Source organism: Monodelphis domestica, chromosome 4 (genome assembly GCF_027887165.1).
Source record: "Monodelphis domestica isolate mMonDom1 chromosome 4, mMonDom1.pri, whole genome shotgun sequence".
In the NCBI taxonomy this organism is placed as follows: Eukaryota; Metazoa; Chordata; class Mammalia; order Didelphimorphia; family Didelphidae; genus Monodelphis; species Monodelphis domestica.
The window spans coordinates 110,967,743-110,976,106 of record NC_077230.1 but is presented as its reverse complement, the minus strand read 5'-3'; positions in this window follow the sequence as shown (position 1 = coordinate 110,976,106).

Below are 8,364 nucleotides of genomic sequence, written 5' to 3'. Positions count from 1 at the left end.
CAGAGCAAAACCTCTCAGAGCAAAACCCCCTCTTTTTTCTCAGACCCCGCTATCTTTAAGGAAACCATCTAAGTTCCCTCCCCTCAGTTCTCACATCTACCAATCACTGTCAATGTCTCCCCTGTGCCAATGGTGGCTCTAGTTTTACCCAGGACAGCCCAGAGGTCTGTGGCTTTGCACATGTCTGTTGTAGGTCATATTCTCAAATAATTAAATCTTGATCCTTGCTGCAGCCCTTCCTAAATCCTGTTACTCTGAGTAGGGTGGAGATTGTAGTTTCCAAGACCTAGTTCTGTCATTCCAAGTATCTCTATTGTATCAATTCTAAAATCAATCACGACTCAAAGAACTTCCTGTTCTATGCTTAAGCATAGGTCAAAACCCTTTCATTTGTTTAGCAAAAGGTTTCTGTCCTAAAGTAGTCTTAAGCAGGGAGGAGAAGGATCCTCCCATGCCAAGGGGTTTCACATTCCAATAGAGTTCTTACTATCAGTAGGAAATTTTTTCCAAGTATGAAATTTCCCAATGGTGAAATTTCCAACATTCATAAGTCTAAGAAATTTTAAGGTTTACACTTGCCCAGGGTCACACAGCTACTGTCTGTGTCTTTTATTAAAGGGCAAACCCAAGGCCGGCTGATGTGTGTGAATGATCATTCCCAAGATGCTGAGTCCCTGGTCTTCCTTGCTGGCTGCAAGTCTGAAAGGAATGACTTGGCAAATGAAGGTTGGGGACAAATACCGTCCTTTATATGGGAGACAGGCGTGGGGAGAGGAGCCTACCCAATTCTTGGCACATGTCTGATATAGTTGCTACATATTTCATGTATGTAAGCATTTATTTTCCTTTTTATTTAGATATTTTCCCATGGTCACACGATTCATGATTCCCACCATCCCCCTGTTCCTCCCCCTCCCAAATCCGACAAGCAGCTCCACTGGGTTACATGTATGTATTTATTCAATTGAATATGTTCATCATAATTAGAAGCAGCCTCAGAGTCACAGCAGACAGAGCACTGGATTTGGACTCCGAAAGAACAGAGGCTGATTTCTGTCTCAGATACTTACTTACTAGCTCTGTGATCCTGGCTAAGTCCCCCTTAAGCCTCAGTTTCCTTTATCTGTAAAAAGAGGATAGTAGCGAATGCCTATCTCACAGGGTGGTTGTAAGGACCAAATGAGATAACACATGTGCTTGGCAAACCTTAAAATGAAATAAATGTTATCTATTATTAATAATAAAAAAGAAAGAAAAATTACGAGAGCCAGAGACAGAAAAGAAAAAGAAGAGGGCCATGAAAGCATTTTTTAAAATGAACAGAAGAAAGCAGAAGGAAGACCAGAAACAATCATAAACACATCTTTGAGAGTTACATGTTGAATTGATTACATATTTAAAAAGAAAAGCAAGCTGCACATATATTCACAGCTGCATGTAGAAATCTTTTTCTTGTCTACTATGTATATAGAAATGCCCATCTTATTTTTCATTTAAGTTGAAAATAAAAATAAATAATTTTTAAAAATAAATCATCAGTCTGGAATACAGACACACATTTAATTTCTGGCTCTGTCATTTACTTGTATATCCATGAGTTAGTATGAAGTTAAATGACTAGATTCCATTAATTAATTAATGCAGGCTAAGGCATTGTTAACCTTTATAGCAGCCGCATCACATTGTTGGCTATTATTGTGCTTGTGATTACCTAATAGACAACATATTGGGGCAGCTAAGTGGCTCAGTGTATTGAGAGCCAGTCCCAGAGACAGGGGTCTTGGGTTCAAATATGATCTCATACATTTCCTAGCTGTGTGACCCTGGGCAAGTCAGTTAACCCCCATTGCCTAGCTCTTATTATTCTTCTGCCTTGGAACCAATATACAGTATTGACTCTAAAATGGAAGGTTATGGGTTTTTTATTTTTCAAAAAGTTTTTCCCCCACCCAAATTGCTATCTTTAGATCTTTTACATCGTATATGTATATATCGATTTTTTGTAGCCAAAAACAGGACTTTCTACCTATCAAAAATGTGATCTAGTAAGCATGCCTTCTATATCTTTTTGGGTTGCCAATAAAAATAAGATTAGTAGGTTAGCTGGGTGGCTCAGTGGAAAAAGAGCCATGGAGATGAGATGTTCTAGGTTCCAATTTGGCCTCAGACACTTCCTAGCTGTGTGACCCTGGGCAAGTCACTTAACCCCAATTTCCTAGCCCTTGCCGCTCTTCTATGTTAGAACCAATATTAAGTGTTGATTCCAAGATGGAAGTTATGTAAGGGTTTCCAAAAATATACACATGGTCAAGGACAGAATCTGGGGACACATGAGCAGATTTCCCACTGCCAGCCATGGTAATAAAAAATGTTAATGATTCACTAATCAACATTTAAAAAAAATTGTTCAAGCAACCAGCTACCAAACTATATTACTGTGCTATCACCTCAGTCCACCTCTCTCTATTTCATCTGTGATACTATAATTTTATTTTTCTAAAACCAAGCTGCATTATCGGTCAGTATCCCTTAGGGTTCAAGCTAGGCTGGTGACCAGAGGCAAATCATTTTGCCTGATGGAGCCTCAGTTTCCTCATTTGTAAAATAGGATAACAATATTTACACTACTTTCCCCACAGTGTTGTAAAGAAAAGCATCTTGTTAACTATAAATATGTGATAGAATCAGTCAATCCATAGCCAGTTAATAAACATTTATTAATCACTTATTATGTGCCAGGCACTATGCTAAGTGCAGGGGATACAATGAGAGGCAAAAGGACAGTCCTTGCTCTCAAGAATTCAGAGTCCAGTGAGAGAGACAACATGTAAAAACCATGTACAAGTAAGCTAGGTGAAGGCTAGATAGGCAATAATCAATGGAGGGAAGGGATTAGTATTAAGGGGGATCAGAAAAGCCTTCTCACCATATTTGTTGTAACTTATTACATATTTATGACAAATCATATGTATACTATAATTGTTATGTTACATATTTTATGATGTTATATATATATGTATATATTTAAATGGTAACTAAAAAAAAGAGAACTTTCAGAACAGTGGATAGCAAAATCAGGCTTGGAATTGGGAGGATCTGAATTAAAAACTGGCCTTAATCACTTCCTAGCTGGGAGACCCTGGACAAGTCACTTAACCCCAATTGCTAACTCCTTACTACTCTTCTGCCCTAGAATCAGTCATTAGTAGTAAGTAGGTAAGGGAGTTTTAAAAAAAGAAATATTTTCCATTAAACTGTTATAGGGAAAGGAAGGAGCAGGAGATCCTGCAAGGCAGAAGCAGGAACCTAGGAAGCTAGGATTTTAGCTGGGACTTGAAGGAAGCCAGTAGAGAGGAGAAGAGGGGGAGAATTTCAGACATTCCAGGGGAATAGTCAACACAAATAGAGTTTCCTCCTTGTCATCCTACCAAAATGTTTTTTCATAATTTTCCAAGATTATAAATAGTAATCCCCTAGAATCCTTGTGAATCCTCTATGTTTCCTGGGATGTTCCCCGAAGTCTGGAGAGGAACACATTGAAAGTGGCCAGGTGCGCAATATTTGTTTTTTGTGGATTACCTCCATCAGCCTATCTAGGGTTGCAGAAGGTGGTTGCATTGGAGGGATAGTGTCAAGGGGTAGGACTTGTGTAAAGCATGTTGGATATGGATTTAGAAGAGATTTGGGTTCAAATCCTGGCTCTGACACTTTCTAGTTATATTTCATATCAAGTCATTCAGCTTCTCTAAGCCTCAGTTTCTTCATCTATAAATCGACATACTAATATCTGGGATGCCTGCGGCCCAGGGCAGGGTGAGGAAAGTGCTTTCATTACTGGTGAATGGTTATGATGAGGCTGAGGTTATTACTCTCAGGGTCCCCTGCCAGGGTGCCGGCACCTCTGGCATCAGCATCCCTAAGCAAACAAGGAAGGTCTTGGAAGCCATGTTGGAAGCCATGCAGTCTTTTGCTGCCCTTGTGGTATAGTTTATTATTACCAACTCTTTGATGAGCTTTCTGTCTAATTTTTTTAGGTATCTCACAGTGTGATCCAGCACAAAAGACTTTCCAGGCACACATTCACTCCACATGAAATAGGAGAGAGATGTGAATGCAGTTCAGAGTTCTTGGGGATATTTTCTGCAATTTGTCTTTGCAAATTTGCCATTTTTGATTTGTCTTACTGCAATGAACCCCAACCCCAACCCAAAAAACCTAGCTGTCTTGGCTTTTTAAATTATGGTAACAGCATTATTAATATTTAAAACATTTAATAATAAATGTAATAAAATAATAAAAATAAATTTAATGATAATAACATTTAGCTGGGTGGTCTCTCATTTACTCACATGATGATATCATGGTTTTCTCTACCTTCTTCTGTTCACACAAAACATTCTCCAATTTGCTTCCATTATTGGGATCATTAATTTCAACATATGTGTTTGTGTTTATATCTATGTTTCTGCCTATGTATATATGTATGTATCTATCATCTATCATCACATCTATTTTTTAAAATCCTTATGTTCCATCTTAGAATGAATACTGTGTATTGGTTCCAAAGCAGAAGAGTGGTAAGGGCTGGGCAATGGGGGTTGTTTGCCTTGGGTCATATAGCCAAGAGGTATCTGATACAAGATTTGAATCCAAGACCCCCCTACCTTCATGTCTTTTTTTTTTTTAACTCTTACCTTCCACCTTAGAATCAATACTGCACCTTGGTTCCAAAGCAGAAGAGTGTTAAGGACTAGCCAATGGAAGTTAAGTGACTTGCCCAGATGTGATAGCCAGGAAGTATCTTAGAACAGATTTGAACCCATGACCCCCCATCTCTGGACCTTGCTTTCAATCCACTGAGCCACCCAGCTGCCCCATCTCCTCACATCTTCTTAACAAACCTTCCTATTCCTTCTCTCTTGCAATTTAGCTGTTTCATCTAAAAAAGTTATAATTCTCAATTGGACCTTACCACTTCACTCCCAGATTTGTTCTATGAGTAAGTAGAAATGGAATTAAAGAAAGAGCCTACAGAACAAAGCACACAGAGAGGAAATCTGTACATAAGGGTACGAATAAAATGAAACTGAAAAAAGAGAAGACCAAATTCTCAGAGCCAGGATAGAAAGATCAATGGAACATAAATTTTAAAGCTAGAAGAGACCTGGAAATAATCTACTAAAGTCTCTGCATTGATGCCTAGAAAAGGAAAAGGGCTTATCCAAAGTTACCCAGATAGTAGAGTAGCAAAGGTGAGGGGATCAATAACTCAACTGCTGTGTCTCAAATCCAGTGGTTGATGCCTGGAGAAGGAAAAGGGCTTATCCAAAGTTACCCAGATAGTAGAGTAGCAAAGGTAGGGGGATCAATAACTCAACTGCTGTGTCTCAAATCCAGTGGGGTTTTTTCTTTATATAAATTAACATTATGGACATATATGTTGATTTAGGGTTGTTGAATAGAAGTACCCAAAGCCTAGGGCTGTCTTAGTTTGATAAAGATAGACTCAGTTTTTGTTCTATATTTCTGTAATTATGAGCTCAAATGGAGTTTAGGGCCTTCTAAGGTGATTGCCACCTTCCAAGTCAGTTAGTTCTTGGTTGTTTACAAGATGACTGCCCTGAAAGTATGGTGCCCTTAGTGATTTGTTACAGGAAGGGGAAAGAGACAAAGAAGAGAGCTATATTCTTTCTTTCTTGTCAGACTGAGCTATGGGCAGTGTTCATCTAGGAGGCAGGGCTGGAAGACAGGACCAGGAGAGCCGGTGCCACCACTTGCCCCAACTGGCAGATCCTGACAAACTACTAGTATAGAAGAAAGGTAGGGAAGGACCAGAAATGTTTCTTGCAGAAAGTGAGATTTGAGATGAGTCATGAAGGGAGCTAGAGAAGCTCAGAAGAGGAAGTGGGGAGGACAGCATTCCATGCACAGAGGATGCGCCAAAGGAATGAAGCTGGGAAATGCAGTATCATGTATAAGGAATGGCAAGTGGGGCAGTATAGATGAATTGTAGAATGCATCGAGGAAAATAAAGTATAAGGCTGGAAATGTAGGAAGAGTCCAGATTGTAAAGGTTTTAAGTAACGGGGGACTTCATGTTTGATCCTACTTCGCTGTGGGAGTTTATTGTGTTGGGTGGGGTATTAGGAACAGGATGGGATGGTGATAGAGTCGAGCCTGTGTTTTAGGAAAATCACTTTGGTAATTGAGTGGAAGACGGAGGAGTGGGACAGATGGAACAAGGAGGATGATTGGCAGACTATCATGAAAGTCCAAGTGATAGGTGACACATGCTTAATTAACCTAGGGTGGTGACTGTATGAGTGGAGAGAAGTGTACATATGTATATACTATAAATGTTGTGAAGGTAGAAACAATAAGATTTAACAGGAGATTAAATGTGTGGGAAGAGTTGGAGTGGTTGAGGATGGTACTGGTTGTGAACCTGAGTGAGTAGGAGGACAGTAATGATGGGAAAACTGAAAAGAGGAGAAGAATTTTAAGGGGGAAAACCAAGTTCCATTTTGGACACATTGAATTTAAATGCCTATTGGACATCCAATTTGAAATATCCAAAAGGCATTGATGATGACTAGAGCTTAGCAAGAGATTAGGGTTGAATATACGGATCTGGGAACCATCTGCTTTGAGACGATGACTGAACTCACAGAAGCTCATGAGGTTACCAAGTAAGAGAATATAAAGGGAGAAAGAGGGCTAAGGACAGAGCCTTGGAGGACACCTGTGGTTAATGGGAATGATGTGGATGAAGATCCAGCAGAGTCTGAGAAGAAGCAGTAAAACAGGTTGGGAGGAAACCAGGAAAGAACAACTTCCTGAAAAGTTAGAGGAAAGAGTGTCTGGGAAGAGATGGTGATCAGTAGTCAGAGACTTCATAAAGATTTTATTTAAAAAAATTTTAAATCAAAAGCTTTTTATAATAACTAGTATTAATAAGCATAATAGACTTTTACATTATTTCCACTTCCCCATCACAGGTATGATGGCAAAGATGTTGTAAGCTTTAGAAAACTCATCTGCAAAAGTATGGCTACCATTGTCTTATATTTCATTTAAGGAAATCCTCAGTTTTTATGTGGATAATTCTCATAAAGTTTCTATAGTTATGAGGAAGTAGGCATATTGGTCACTAATTTTTAATGTTCTGTTTTTTCTTTATTAAAAAGAACTACAAGTTTTTGCCCATTTTCTTGGCACATTCCCCTTTTAAAAAAATATTTAATTAGTCAATTTAGAATATTTTCATTGGTTATAAGAGTCATGTTCTTTTCCTCCCCTACTCCCACCCCTCCTGTAGCTGATGCACAATTCCACTAGGTTTTACATGTGTTCTTGATGAAAACCTATTTCCATATTGTTGATGTTTACAATAGAGTGATCATTTAGAGTCTATGTCTCCAATCATATCCCCATTAACCCATGTGATCAAGCAGTTGTTTTTTTTTTTTTCTGTGTTTCTGCTCCCACAGTTCTTCCTTTGGATGTGAATAGAGTTCTTTCTGGTAAATCCCTCAGAAGTGTTCTGGATCACTGCATTGCTGCTAGTAGAGAAGTCCATAATGTTCAATTGTGCCACAGTGTATCAGTCTCTGTGTACAATGTTCTCTTGGTTCTGCTCCTCTCACTCTGCATCAATTCCTGGAGGTTGTTCCAGTCTCCATGGAATTCCTCCACTTTATTGTTCCTTTTAGCACAATAGTATTCCATCACCAACATATACCACAATTTGTTCAGCCATTCCCCAATTGAAGGGCATCCCCTCATTTTCCAATTTTTTGCCACCATGAAGAGCATAGCTTCTTGTACAAGTCTTTTTCCTTATTATCTCTTTGGGGTATAAACCCAGCAGTGCCTTCATAGAGATATTAAAAGATGAAGACTGGAGAACTTAACCAATCAATTATACAGAAACCAGACCATTCATTATCATAGAATGATTGCTCCCATTATTCTGGATGTAACATTGATCCATAAAAACTTAAGACAAACTCCAGATTCTCAGAACCTCCAAATTACCTGGGATAGAAAGCTTTCAAAGTATGGATACCTGACTGAGGAGATCAAAATTACATGGGAACAATGAAATGCATCTCATCCTGGCTGCCCTATCTGCTTTCAGAATTGTATCAATGGTGTTGTCAAGAGTTTACAGAGGATAAATTTGCATCCCGATAATTTTATTCAATTGTGAAGTGCAGTTATTCTTAGTCACCTGTGCCACAGGCTAGAGCAGATTAAGTATGAAGGGATATCAGTAGGATAGTGACTTGTTCCGGGATAGTTTCTACCTGAATCCAGTCAATCAGTAAAAAATTATCAAACATCTATTATGTGCCAGGTACT